The 14,689-nt window shown below is 33.4% G+C and overlaps 1 long non-coding RNA gene across 4 annotated transcripts in view; it reads left to right on the top strand.

Moving 5' to 3' along the window:
* Positions 1–13,877, top strand: part of LOC103160804 — a 32,294-nt gene extending 18,417 nt beyond the window's left edge. For 2 of the 4 annotated variants that reach the window (XR_004769858.1, XR_004769859.1), the window contains exons 6-11: positions 174–257; positions 8,491–8,575; positions 9,965–10,175; positions 12,204–12,263; positions 13,221–13,277; positions 13,640–13,877. This is a non-coding gene — a long non-coding RNA (uncharacterized LOC103160804). Of the gene's footprint in view, positions 1–173; positions 258–8,490; positions 8,576–9,964; positions 10,176–12,203; positions 12,264–13,220 lie in introns of all 4 variants that reach the window. The other 2 variants (XR_004769861.1, XR_004769860.1) reach the window with 2 other exon arrangements.
* The last annotated feature ends 812 nt before the right edge of the window (positions 13,878–14,689 follow it).

The following is a 14,689-nucleotide window of genomic DNA, read 5'->3' as shown; positions in this document are numbered from 1 at the left end:
AAATATTATAATAGAGGGAGCCATTACAGGTTTAAAGAGAAATATGGCACTAGGGAAATGTCCAGAGATCTAGAAGGGTCACCCTAACAAATACTCTAAGCAGTAATTGAGTGGATACATTAAATGCCCATCTCAGATAATGAGATTGATGACTACCTTATATGCCATCCTAGAGCCTTCATCCAGTCGCTGATGGAAGCAGAAATAGACACCCACAGCAAGACCCTGACCTGAACTCCTGGCATCCAGTTGGAGAGGTAGGAGTGATGAACAAAACAGTCAAGACCAGGCTGGAGAAACCCACAGAAACAGCTGACATGAACAAGTTGGAACTCACAGACCCCAGACTGATAGCTGGGGACCAGCATAATTCCAGACCCCCCTAAATACGGAGGTCAGTTTTTAGTTCTGGGCAATCTATGGGGCCTCTTGTAGTGGATCAGTATTTATTCCTAGTATGTGAATGGACTTTGGGAGCCCATTCCCCATAGAGGGATATTCTTTCAGCCTAGACAGCCCAGGGAGAGCCTATGCTCTGCTCCAAATGATGTGATAGACTTTAAAGATACTTCATTGAAGGCCTCATCATCCCTGGTTAGCTGAAAGGGAATAGGAGTGGTGGGCTGGGGGGGCAGGGGAGGAAGGGAAGGAGAGGGAACTGGGATTGACATGTATATCAAGCTTGTTTCTAATTAAGTAAAAAAAAAAGAAAAATAATAAATTTACCAGGCCTAGATAAGATCTCATGAACCTGCATTAAGATCTACAAGCAGATCAGACTGCCACCCATGTATTCATCTGTGTAGTCATTAAAGTAATAGATGAATGTTTTAGATTTCTTAATGCATAGATAGATATAATGTACCCTGCTGAAAAATATCTTTCTTCATACAGTAAATACAATCTTTACCGAAAATAACAGCCTTTTAAAAAATACAGGTAACAGGCCTGGATAGATTGCTGGACTGGTTAGAACACTTGCTGCATTTGCAGAAGAGCATGATTGAATTTCTAGAAGCAATGTCAGAAGCTCCCAACTACTTGTGACTATGGCTTTAATGGAGTTCAAAGCCCTCTTCAGGCCTTGGTAGTCACCTATACATAAACATCATGTCTGCCATCTGGATTCCTGATAAATAATAAAGGTTAATGAGCTGTTGATTCTTCAAATACGAATAATTCTCAAAAATGAGATTCTGATTGAAGGAAGCCAGACACAAATTAACACCTCTGCAACTCCATTGATGAGATTCTGGAAAAGCTAATACAATTAACCATGAATGAAAGCAGCAACGTAGTTGCCTAAACTAGTTACAGTAATAATCCTGGGATAGCTGCAATGGGACCAAAATAAAATTTTAAGTAATTTGAAAACTGCATATGTTAAATAATTAGGGATACCTAAATATACAAATTTGATAAAAATTAATGAGCTATATACCTAAGTATCTATTACCCTAATGGGGTTATTCTGTATCTCTTTAAATAACCACAGAATTCCTATGATTTATATTAGACTTAAAGTCAATGTTTCATAAAACAAAATTTAGATAAATGCCCACATTTTTTCTATGAAATGGCATATATAGTTAAATAGTAAGTTCCCAACTGTATTGACAAAGTTGTTAGCAGAAAGTAAAAATAATGGAGGCAGGAGAGAATAAATGGAGATCCAAAAGAAAGGGTGGGAGAAAAAGAGACAGTTGATTACAGTAGTAAAATGTTGTAGCCCTCTGAAATTTCAGATGAAACTCCATACCTACAGAAAATATAGTGCAGGTGGTTAATGATAAGAAATGCAGGGAACAAGTATGATGTCAAGCTCCAAATGGGACCTGGTTGGAGATAACAGGAAAGAACAGCAACATGATTTGAAACAGGTGCATATGAATTCTAAAAATGAAAAGAGAAAGCCAAGAAAGAGATCACTCTGAACTAAGCATATTGGGTAGAAGAGACTGAGGCCATCTCAAGAAACATTTCTAAATCTAAAAATACACAGAGACATGTGTTCAAAATAGCTTTGTTTCATTTAGAAAGCAAAGTTGTACAATATGTCAAGCTTAGTTTTATTTTGTTTCAGAAACTTAAGTAAAATTATTCATGTTTTGCAAAATGTGCCACTAAGTAGTCCAGATTTTTAATATATAACAATTAAATATTTTTATATTAAAGATGACAGATAGTGCAGAGGATCAACTCATTATGTACCTTTAATATTAAAATTCAATTCTATACAGAAACATAACAGCCAATAAATCATCTCAAACTTAAGAAAACATGGATTTGAAGAAACGCTGCTGTGTACACATGACAAAATCCATTAATATGGACCAGATTCTGTTCTGAGAAAAAGGAAACCAATCCACTACCAAACAGAAAAATTACCAACGTTTCCATTCACAGGCGACAAAGCTTAAGAGAGATACAAGAATATCTTTATTACTTTTTAACTTGTCAGAATTTCAAATGGCTCCTAAGAGATGTGTAACCTTTCATCTAATAGTTTATGTGTTGAATGAAATGAAATGGTTTAGTATATGTGTTTATTGTGTGTGTGTGTGTGTGTGTGTGTGTGTGTGTGTGTGTGTGTGTGTGTGTGTTATTCAGTGGAGTGAATGTGTGTTCTGTATCAGGTATACAATCAAGCACACACCCAATGTATTCCTAGATTTCTCTTTTCTTCATGGGTGACGGGAGTGCAGTTAATAGGAAGAAATCCCTTGGACTCTGACTCTGAGATTGTTCAGAGAGCATTGGATTGGAATCAGGTAACTTCTTCCAGTGAGGACAGAGGTCTCTCACTCATTGTTTGTCTCTCCACTAATTTTATAAAATGTTGAAAGATTTTGACAGAGTCCTGAGAAGGGTTTCAGATCCAATCCCCTTCCTGAGCTCAAGATGTACCCCATGACTCCATGCCAAAGATTTCCTGTCTACCTCACAGGAGAAAAGAGGACTTGATCTTGACAGTTCAACCAGTAATGTCACTAGAGATCAGAAAGACACCATTAGTCTTCTTGCTTCTAAAATGCCCTTCTCTGAGAACCCCAGGTATGGGTGTCATGGGTGGAGACTGAAACTCCTCTGGGTGGGGTCAGGGGCTTTATAATGGAAGGGGCAGAACTGTAGCCTTTACCAAGTAGAGTTGCATGGTGGTGTCTGCAGCGTAACCAACCATCACCTGGGAGGATAATCTGAAGATATGGTATGAGTGGCAGTAGAAATTTTCATTATTATTATTATTATAATAATAATTATTATTTATTCTTCTCTTATACAATGCATAGCAACTGCATTTTCCCCTCCCTCAACTCCTATTTCCCCCCTCCTCTCTTAAAAGCAGAAAGAGGCTTCAATGGAAGTTTAAGTAAGGACATGTTCTTATTTTCCAGTAATACTCTGACTCAACCGTATTATAGTGAACTTTTAATAAATGGATTCCCTTTGAACGTAATGAAATTAAACAGAATTTGGAAAGTGAAGTGAATGTTTAGCCGAGAGCATTCTATGGAGAAAATTTATTCCTTCTAGTGATTAACTACTTTTACATATGCCTTGTCAGTTCTATAATATTGCCTCACATGAGTGGAGAAACTAAAAATTAATAACTACTGTTTCATTCAAATGAAAACTGAATATTAAGAATATTCATTAAATTAATTAAATTGAATAAAGGGCAAATTTAGAAAACAAACATTTGAATTCTATTTGACATAAAATCGTATGTATGCCACCTTATATGATACACAGACTGATATTGGAACACATTTTAGCAATGAGCTATTAGTAGGCAAGCTAAAATAATATAATTAATTACACTTTCAACAAATCCTAAGTAAATGATTTTGTTTTCAGTTGACAGTGATAAAACGATTGACGTTACATTACAATTTCTGCCCCTTCATTTATCTTTGCTGCAAAATGAAGACTGTCAGAGATTGAAAGGTTTACATTCAAGGCAAATTTAAAGTGACTTCCTTTATCTCTGATATGAACAAGATTTCAAGGGATGAAAAACTAAATATCCAAGGCATGAGTACTTTCTGTTACACTTGGTGAACATTTTGAAACCCCTTCTTTGTTATTTTATTCATAACAAAACCATAAAATAGATACAACTTGAGAAAAATAATAGTAAACAAGACTTATTGGATTCATTATACCATTGAGCTCCTTTACATGTTACATAGTATTCGCAACTATCCGTTCCCATAAATCTGTGAGGTATTATAATTCTGCACACAAAATAAAAGAGAGCATTAGCAGAAAGTACAAAATTGTTCACTTTTATTTTTTCTTTTCTTTTATTTTCCATTCATTTATTTAGTTCATAAATAAAGTCATGCACAATTATGATACATAATACAGTATGTTCACAATGGCATGGCTAAATTAAACCAATTAACATGTTATATCACACATATTCATCATTTTTGTTTTGAGAACACTTAAAGTATACTATCTCACAACTTTTAAAATACAGCATATTGTTATCAACCATATTTATCATGCTCTCAGTAGACCTCAGGACATCACAAAGTCCTCACTTTTCATTATTAAGGTCTTTAGAGCTCTGAGGGTGTATCCAAAAGCTCATCCTGATATTTTAGTGACAAAAAAGTAAACATTTTTGTGATATAGTCATCATTACAATATAGTTAATCTGCTTTGCATAATTTATGCATTGTATTTGAATATAAGTATGTTTTAAGATCTTTTTATTACAATTATAATTTTACAATAAAAGCTACGAAAATAATTTTAATTTTGAAAATTGATAACTACTCAAATGTTTATCGAACTTAGTGCTTTTAAAAAGCAATTACGTGTACTCATGCTTGCAGCAATTTAAAGTATAAATTATTAAAGTTGAGAAATATATAATGATTAATATGGAATAAAAGTGAGTTAAGTGTCTTATTTTTGTAGTTCAATGCAATAAAATAAAAAACCAGTAAAATAACAGACTGTGCCATAATGCATTATCTCTTATATGGGGTTAAAATCCTTTCATATGACTAAAAGTTTGTTAGCAAAATCTGTACAAAGACATGAACAGTAAAATATATAAACAGTACTGATACAGACCAAGTTAGTTCAGAAAAGTACAGACATTACTGTGTTCTGGACTTACAAACATCAGGAAAGCATGGTGCTGGTAAAAGAATAAATCGGCCAGTGGGACAGAATCTATGTCTAAAAGTAGAGTCATGCAAATGTAGCCAATTAGTTATTTTTAAAGGTAAAGATATTTTCTGCCATAGACAATAGAACAATTAATAGTACTTAAAACACAAATTTTAATAGGACATCTTATAGAATTTTAACTATAAATGAATTATTTATTCTACTTAAAACCCTGATCTGTGTAGCATTTGGTAAAAAAAAAAAAAAAAAAAAAAGAAAAGAAATGACAGTTTTGAGCCAGGATTAAATAAGAGGCCATAGTCATAACACAAAAGACAAATGAATGCCACTTTGAAATGAGGCAGATTGTAAACTGGAACAGTGAGTCTGGGAAGGAAAACCAAGTTTGGCTGTGTCGTTACTCATATAGCTATCCGAGAAATTCATCAGTTTCATTGAAGGAGATGGCACAAAAACTATGATTACATGAAAGACAGGACACAGAAACTTACAACTCGGCTCATAATGACTGACTATATATCACTTGTATGCTGGATAGACTGATGCTGGGGATAACCAGCCTAAGAATACAAGCAGTAATAACCCAGGAATAAAAGAGCCATTGTCTCCTGAAACTGACTTGAATCTCAAAGTGATTACGCTGAATGAAAGTACTAAAGCTCCAGAAGTCACATACTCTAAGGTGCCATTGAAAAGACATCCCTTAAAATTTTACCCCTAAAACTGTAGTAAGAGAGCAAGTCTGTATTGTTAACAATGGTGTGTGTGAAAGGGATTACTAAAATGTGTGAGTGAAGGGGAAATATAGGGCTTGATGAAAGTTTGATGTGTCCAAATTGCTACTACTTACACTCATCTTTCAGGGTGATGAAATCCAAAGAACTACAATGAAAAAGTTAACTATATATAGTATTAAACAAATATTAAATGTTCAATATTAATAGAATAAATTAATTTTAAATAAAGTAGAGATTTTCACTTATTTTTCACTTTTAAAATCACTTATCATTATATTTTTCTCTAAACGTGTATTTTAGTGTCTGACGAAAGGACAATAAAATAATCAAAGAATTCAAGGAAAGAAGTTATGGATGAAAAGAGGCAACCAGAAATTAAGAGAAAGAATGATTGAACTTTATAGAAACAAAGATTTTCTATTTATAAACAAACATTGAAGGTCAAGAACCTGAATATGTCAGATAAAAGAAAATTGTAGAAACACACACACACACACACACACACACACACACAATACAGATACATAGCATATATATATATATATATGTATGTATGTATATATATATATCTAAGTCTATGTTCTAATGTAATATCTTGAATAGAGAAGAACAAAAGCAGAAACTCATGCACTAGAATTTGGCTCTCCTCCATTAAACATGTCTATACTTACTGCTCTACATTGTAATGCATACTGAGTTATTTAACCATTCTCAATCCTCAGGTGAAATTTGTTCTTCTCTATTCAAGATATTACATTAGAACATAGACTTAGATATATGCCATATTTTGTTGAGTTGTCCTGGTAATTACATAAGAAACAGTTTAATTAAGCTACTCAAGCTGTTATATTTAGTGGGACCAATAAGTATAACTGAAAAGTCCAGTAGGATGTACAATCAGATATGAAGCTACACAGTAATACAGTATCATCTTCCTGTTTCTTCCCTGAGTCGTCATCACCCCCTCTACTCTCTCCACTTTTAACACACTGACCCTCTAATTTGTTATAAACTTACCACGGTGGTGTAATGAATAAAATTCTAGCATGCTTTCAATCTTTCATTTACATTCTGGTGGTACCCTTGTGTTACAGAGGGAAAATCAAAGATGGCTTATATAATCTCCACTTATTAGAAGATTTGTCATTATAATTCACTCACTTTCATATTTTCCTGAGACTCCTCATTGTTTTCCACACATACTATTATTCTTCACCTATTCTACTCTTCTTCCACTTGTAATTCATCCTCCACACCTCAGTAGATTGTCCATTAACTTTTCTCCTTGTGTTTATTTGATCCTACAAAGACTGAGTTCCATTTAAGAAAAGTTATTTAAGTTACTGTAAAATCGGAACCATTTTTTTCATTCATATGACTTAGAATCAGTAATTGCCTAAGATATTTTTTGTTTATTTGGCCATTCTTTAACTTCATAGGATGATCAAGTTTATATTAATTCCTAAGTAGACAAATGTCTACCACTTAGGACCCAGATTTTAACATTGATTTTAATTGTTGATTTTGGTTATATAGTTTGCTCTCAGTTGTCTTCTCATTGAAAAGAAGAGTGTTATAAATTGAGGAAGGGCAAATTTTTCTATTTTCATAACTAACCCAGCCGATAAAATGATTAATATATAGCCAATCAAAATTTGAATCATATGAAAATATAATAATGCATTCCTAGCTAATATAATATCAATTATGAATTCAGTTTTGATTTGCTTTAATTTTATATGTTATCTGTTATACAATAATAAAAACCTTTATCTTCTAAATTACAAATATTTGGTATCAAATATGATAATAATTCATTTTTCTTTGCCAAGAGAAAAAATTGCAACAGGAGACAGTGTTATGAGAACTGTGATTTCTTTTTAACTTATTCTGTTGATTAAACTACAAGTGGTTTAATCAGGAAATTGATTCGGGAAAGTGGCTTCTCAGACATAATATATCAAATTAATTATTTTCTTAGAATAAATTACCTTTAATTTTTCTTGTTTAAGAGGTTAAAGTTTAATAAATGAGATTTGTTAAGGGAACCATGTCCTCTGGGCTCCTTTGCTCAGAGTCACAGGCAGAATCTTTCTGGACAGATAAGGACTTTCCCTCCCTTCATGCTTAACACACTAGATGGATCTGTCTGTCATCTCTTTTAATTTAAACAGGCAACATTGAAAACTCGTAACAATACCTCTGACCCCTGAGAAACAGGATGTATAGCAGCCCATTAATTAGTTGTTTGAAGTGAAGAGATACTGCATGCCAAATATCATGCTTCTCCGCTCCATTGCACAACACTCCACAGCACGTTGTCCATTTATATTTCTGACGACTACCAAAGAGCAAATACCCTGGGGCAGTATCCTAAGTTAGCAAGTTTGATTGATGTACATTAGGCAGTCAATGACTTGTTCTATCTGGAGTATTTTCCTTTTTGCACGAAGGAAAAATGGTCAAAATATGTATCAGACCTCAAATCAAATTAAAGCCCAGAAGATTTCATTGCTATGCTGTTTTTTGTTTCATACATAAATTTACATAAAATGGAGTTACTTCAGAATTCATATCTATTTCAATTTTCCTCCCATTCTAGATATTCTCAAATGAAAAGCAGTTTCATAGACCACCACTTTAATTGTTTCAGGACAGTAATGCAATCAACTCAGCCACTTCCTAATGTAAGTTTGGGGTACACAATTGTTCTTTATGAATATTTCACCTTCATATACATTTATAAATTATTCACATTTAGAGTCACTATAAGAATCATGAGAAGAAAGAGCATTAGCAGGAAAAATGACACTGGAGTCTTGCCTTTCCTTTAATTTTGCTAGGGATGCTTTTGACCTTGCTGTGACTCAAATTGCTCCTCTAAATAACTTTGAGAATCTATTCACTATGAGAAGTGTTTTAAAATGCATTCTTTTGTTATATTTTGTCATAGAAACATTAGTAATTCACTATCCATAATCTTTATAATTTATTATACTACAAGTATACCAATTTCCTGTAAAGTTTGGAGGAAATAGTACTGAAGATACTTTATAGAAGAATGTATAATCCAGTTTAATTACCTACATTGTAAAAATCTGGATATGTGGCATTTCTAGTATAAATGACTGCTGCTCTTAAAAATATCATATTTTACCTGTGTTAATTAGCATAAAAATGTAGTCCAACACATAAGAAGTTGAAGGAATTGCAATGCTTCAAATTCAAAGCCAGCATAAACTACAGAGTAATTTCAAGGCCATCCAGGGTTGCTTAAGAAAAGCTTGTTAACTAATAACAATAAAACTTGATTTATTTGCCGGGCAATGGTGGCACACGCCTTTAATCCCAGCACTCAGGAGGCAGAGGCAGGCGGATCTCTGTGAGTTTGAGACCTGCCTGGTCTACAAGAGCTAGTTCCAGGACAGCCTCCAAAGCCACAGAGAAACACTGTCTCGAAAAACAAAAACCAAACCAACCAACCAAACAAAAAACTAATTTATTTTTATTTGTTACCTCCTCAGTTAAATAATTCTTATACTGTTGAATGATCTGCAAATCGTGTTGTTATAATGTTTGTCTACATTTAGAGTGCATAATCTGGTTAAATGTTAAGTAAACCCTGTTGATTTGTGATATTTCACAAGGAATTTGTGGCATTCATCTGTGGCCCCTTTGTTGTGAGTTTTAATCTTAATAATTTGACAAAGTTCTATTTTATGTTAGGATACAGGTTGCTGCTAAAAGTTCTAAAATATCTTGTCAATTTATTCTTAATTTTTTGTTGTCATTATTTCAAATCTATTACATTAGAACCCAGATTTTCCGTTACTATTGTAGTGTAGTTATTTAATACCAATGCTCTAGCAAATTACTTTTTTTTGCTGTACTAGTAATGCACTAGGAATTTCTTTGTTTTGATGTTTAGAGATCTCTTATGTCTTCTTTGACTATATAGATACATGTCTTTTTTGTTAAAACATAACCTAAGGGAGCACATGTATTTTTATTATTCAGAAGGTTTGCAGTTATGCATAGCTACCTCATTATCTCTTTTATTCCATTCTGTCCTTCAGTTGAACTGAATAAAAGATGTTCAAGAAGATGAATCCTAAAAGACAGAATATGTTATCTCTTCAAGTAACTAAAATTCAGATCACATTTATTACTGAATTTGGGAGACTAAGCAGCATTCTAATTTCAATTCACTAAAAATAATACTTCTCAAGTATGTTGAGAATAAAGAGGATATTTATCATAACAACTAATTTACCAGTGATTTTTCAGGTGAGTAATGAAAGTATCTACTAACCATTCTTATATATTATAATTAATTGGAGAATGCAGAGAAAAGAACACAAAATTTAAAAATGTGTTACCAACAAATAATAGTATTTTTTCTTTTATTTTTGAGATTACAATACAATTACATAACCCTTCCCTTCATTTTCTTCCCTGCAAACCCTTCCATATTCCACTCTTTGCTCTCTTTCAAATCTATGGAGTCTTTTTGCATTGACTGTTGTTACATGCATACATGCATACGATGTATGAATACATGTCTTTGATACAAATAAGACTGTGTGAATCTACATTTAACCTCTGTCTCTATAATGTTACTTGCATGTATATTTTCAGAGCTATTCCTTTGTTATCAGATGACTAATTATTCTGCTCTTCCCTAAAAAATAATGATTCTCCCACTTGAACCATTCCTTAGTTTCCTATAGCTCTTTGTGTAGGGTTGAGTCCTTGTGGCCTCTCAGTCCTTCCACCATTCACTTTGGCATATCTATTGTTATTCTTACTTTTACTTTTCTTTATTTTATTTTCATTTATTTAATTTTGTCCATTATTGAACAAACTATTCCTATTATGGCCACAGAGAACCTCTGGGACTCATAGTTCTTCAGTCATCTCTGACATCAATTAGGTTGAAACTGTTTCTCACCACTTCAATTCTTTCCATACCTGGATGTGTTCAGTGATGGTATGTGCCTTAATTTACCCAGGCTAGCAAAATTACTCATCACAAAGTTTGATTTATTTTTTGTGGTCTAGAGAAAGTAAAGTGAAAATGCAAGATCAAGAAAAGAATAGATTTCTTGGCCAAGTCATCAATGATGATTACTTATCTGTTCTCCTGTGGTTATGTGGACAAAATAGCTCTATCAGAATTTTCTATGAGGATTTTTATATTCTGAAAGAACTAATGGCCTTGCAAAGTCTCATTTTATGTAACATATTTGTAGAATTTAATTCATTATAAAAAACTGTTGACAAAATTATATGGTCAGAACAAGACAATAGCAATTAAAGCTTGTCCCACATGAAAAGTACAAGTTCAAATCTCTAATGGTGAAGAGATAAGGAGAGAGTGGACAGCCTTGCCACATTCTGATTTTAGAGTAATCAAGTTGAGTTTCTCTCTATTCAGTTTGATGTTGGCTGTTGGTTTGCTGTATATTGCTTTTATTATATTTCGGTATGTTCCTGTTATTCCTGATCTTCTAAGACCTTTATCATGAAGGGGTATTAGATTTTGTCAAAGGCTATTTAGAGCATCTAGTGAAGTGATCATGTGCTTTTTTTTCTCAGTCTGTTTATATGGTGGATTACATTGATGGATTTTCATATGTTGAACCATTCCTGCATCCCTGGGATAAAACCTACTTGGTCATGGTGGATGACTTTTTTTTATGCGTTCTTGAATTTGATTTGCCAGTATTTTGTTGAGTATTTTTGCATCAATGTTCATGAGGGAAACTGGTCTGTAGCTCTCTCTCTTAATGGTGTCTTTGTGTGGCTTGTGAACAAGCCAATTGTAGCCTCATAAGAAGGTATTTGGCAATTATTCTTCTCCTTCTTTTGTATAGAACAATTTGAGAAGTACTGGTATTAGCTCTTCTTTGAATTTCTGATAGAATTCTGCACTGAAACCATCTGTCCCTGGCATTTTTGGGGAGGGGGTTGGGAGAGTTTGATGACTGTTTCTATTTCATTAGGGGTTATAGGTCTGTTTAAATGGCTTATCTGTTCTTGATTTAGTTTTGGTAAGTGATATCTATCCAGAAAATTGTCCGTTTCCTTCAGATTTTCAATTTTGTGGAGTACAGGTTTTTAAAGTATGATCTAGTGATTCTCTGGATTTACTCAGTGTCCATTGTTATGTTCCCCTTTTCATTTCTGATTGTGTTAATTAACATGCTCTCTCTCTCTGCCTTTTGGTTAGTTTGGAAAAAGGTTTGTCTATCTTGTTGATTTTATGGAAGAACCAACTCTTTGTTACATTGATTCTTCGTATTGTTTTCCTAGTTTCTACTTTATTGATTTCAGCCCTCGATTTGATTATTTCCTGTCATCTACTCCTCCAGGGTGAGTTTCCTTCCTTTTGTTCTAAAGCTTTCAGTTGTTCTGCTAGATCTCTAGTGTGACTATTCTCCAGTTTCTTCATGTGGGCACTTAGTGCTATGAATATTCCTCTTAGCTCTGCTTTCAAAGTGTCCCATAAGTTTGGATATGTTGTGTCTACATTCTCATTGAATTCTAGGAAGTATTTAATGTCTTATTTTTTCCTTGACCCAGGAATGGTGCCATTGTGCATTGTTTAATTTTCATGACTTTGTAGGGCTACTGCAATAATGTAAAATTTTATATTAAGTCTTAATATTCTTTTGTTTAAAACATTACACCAACTAGGAAAGAATTGCCATCTTCCAAATACCTTAAGTTAGGGAATTCTACTTTCATGACACATTATGATATTTAGCTACACCAACAACTCTGATGTGCATTACTTGAATCCCATGGTTCTCTCTTAATTTGCCTTTTTAAAATAATTTTGATCCCTACTCCCACAGCTGGGCATGCACTAACCAGTGTTCTTTGCAGTGACCATGGCACATTATTTGCCTAAACTTCATTACCATAAATTAATTATTGGTTTAAACTAGTGCCTGATTGGTAATAGACAATTGATAGCTGCTTTTAGATTGGAGCTGATCAAAAATTAGTTTTAATTTAGGATTAATTTAGAATTAATTTAATTAGACATTAAAGAATATAGAAGTGATAATAGTTTATAACTGAAATAGGTATCTCACATCTCACAGAAACACAATTGTTTTTAATCTCAAAAGCACTCCCTTTGATGTCAATCAAAATCATGGTTGAAATTTTTCTTTTAAACCAGAAAATAACAAGAAAAATAACTTAAAATCAAATAAATGTTATTATACTAGTTCTGTTTTAGTAGATACTTGATTTTGATTTTAAAAGATCAGTTTTAGAATATTCCTATGAATTGGAAAATAAGTCTGTTTTGTTTTCAAGCTCAAGAAGAAGCTCACAAATGACTTGATACCTCGCAGGTAACAATTATTTCCTTAGGTAAGAAGCTTGAATATTTGTTTTCTTTTCACACACCATGAAGGGGAAAGGTCTTTCTACTAGTAAAAAAGATAATGATGTTTACACAAAGATTATAAAGTTATTAGATTGCTTTGAAAAACTGCCCTGAATCTTTGCTGAAGATCAAAACACTTGTACAAAGCATATTTGAATTATGTGTGAACTCTGGATGGAGGAACTTGTGTAACAAAATCTGTTTCTACACTTATTATTTATGGTGTGTGTGTGTGTGTGTGTGTGTGTGTGTGTGTGTGTGTGTGTATGTGTGTGTGTGTAAATCCCACACACATATGGAGATCAAAATCAGTAGAAATGAATTGTTTTTTTTTTTCTTTTATCAGGTTTGTCCTGAGATTGGCTTTAGATCATCACATGTGTTGGAAAGCAACTTTACCTGCTGAGATATCTTTCCAAGTCTGGGAATCTTCAATTGCTTTAATATTTTTGTTTTGTTTTGAGACAGAGTTTGTGTGGCCTTCACTGTCTTATATCTAGCTCTGTAGACAAGGCTGGACTTGAATTCACACAGATGTACCTGCCTCTCCTCCCTAGTGTGAGGATTAAAGGTGTTCACTACCACTCTCTGGAGTCTTAATATTTCTTAGCAAACTGAATTATTACTTGACACCATCCGTATCTGAATGTCTGTTTCCTAGGCCACTACACGTGATACCTGTAATATGGGTTAGTCTCTAGCACTGATAAAGCCTAAAAGTCGGAACTACATTTTTAAAATTACCATGTTACATGCAAAGCTCATAAAGTACATAAAATATTTCTACACTATTTATGAATTGAAATCCTGAATGACATTATTAGATTGGGTTTTATTTCCTGCTATATCCTATTTCCAAATCCTTACAGAACAAAAATAACTATTAAAATCCATACAAAAATGTAAAAAGTCTACTTTGAGGTTGGTCAGCCAGTAAAAGTGCTTAACACAATAGCCTTAAAGCATGACTCAGATTAACAGGACTGTCTGCATGTAGAAAAAAAAACAAAAACAAAACATAAAACCATATGTGACTCTGTAGAGCCTTACTATGACATCATTTTCATTTTTAATATGCATTTTAATGTGTTCTAATGGGGGAATGTCCTTCTGTATATATATTCTCTTATTGGTTGATGAATAAAACAAAGATTGTCCAGTAGCCAGGCAGGAAGTATAGATGGGGCTACCAGACAAGGAGAATGCTGGGGATAGGAAGGCAGAGAGAAACTACCAGAGAGACATGTCATGTAATCACTGAAAGAATAACAAGCTGGAGCCTTCTCTGGTAAGATAAGTTCATGTAGAAATACATAGATTAGTAGTTATGGGCTAATAATTAAGAGAGAGCTAGCCAGTAAGAATCCTGAGACATCAGCCTAACAGACTCTAATTA

The sequence above is a fragment of the Cricetulus griseus genome, chromosome 4 (assembly GCF_003668045.3).
Source record: "Cricetulus griseus strain 17A/GY chromosome 4, alternate assembly CriGri-PICRH-1.0, whole genome shotgun sequence".
Lineage (NCBI taxonomy): Eukaryota > Metazoa > Chordata > Mammalia > Rodentia > Cricetidae > Cricetulus > Cricetulus griseus.
This window is presented reverse-complemented; position numbering and strand designations above follow the sequence as displayed.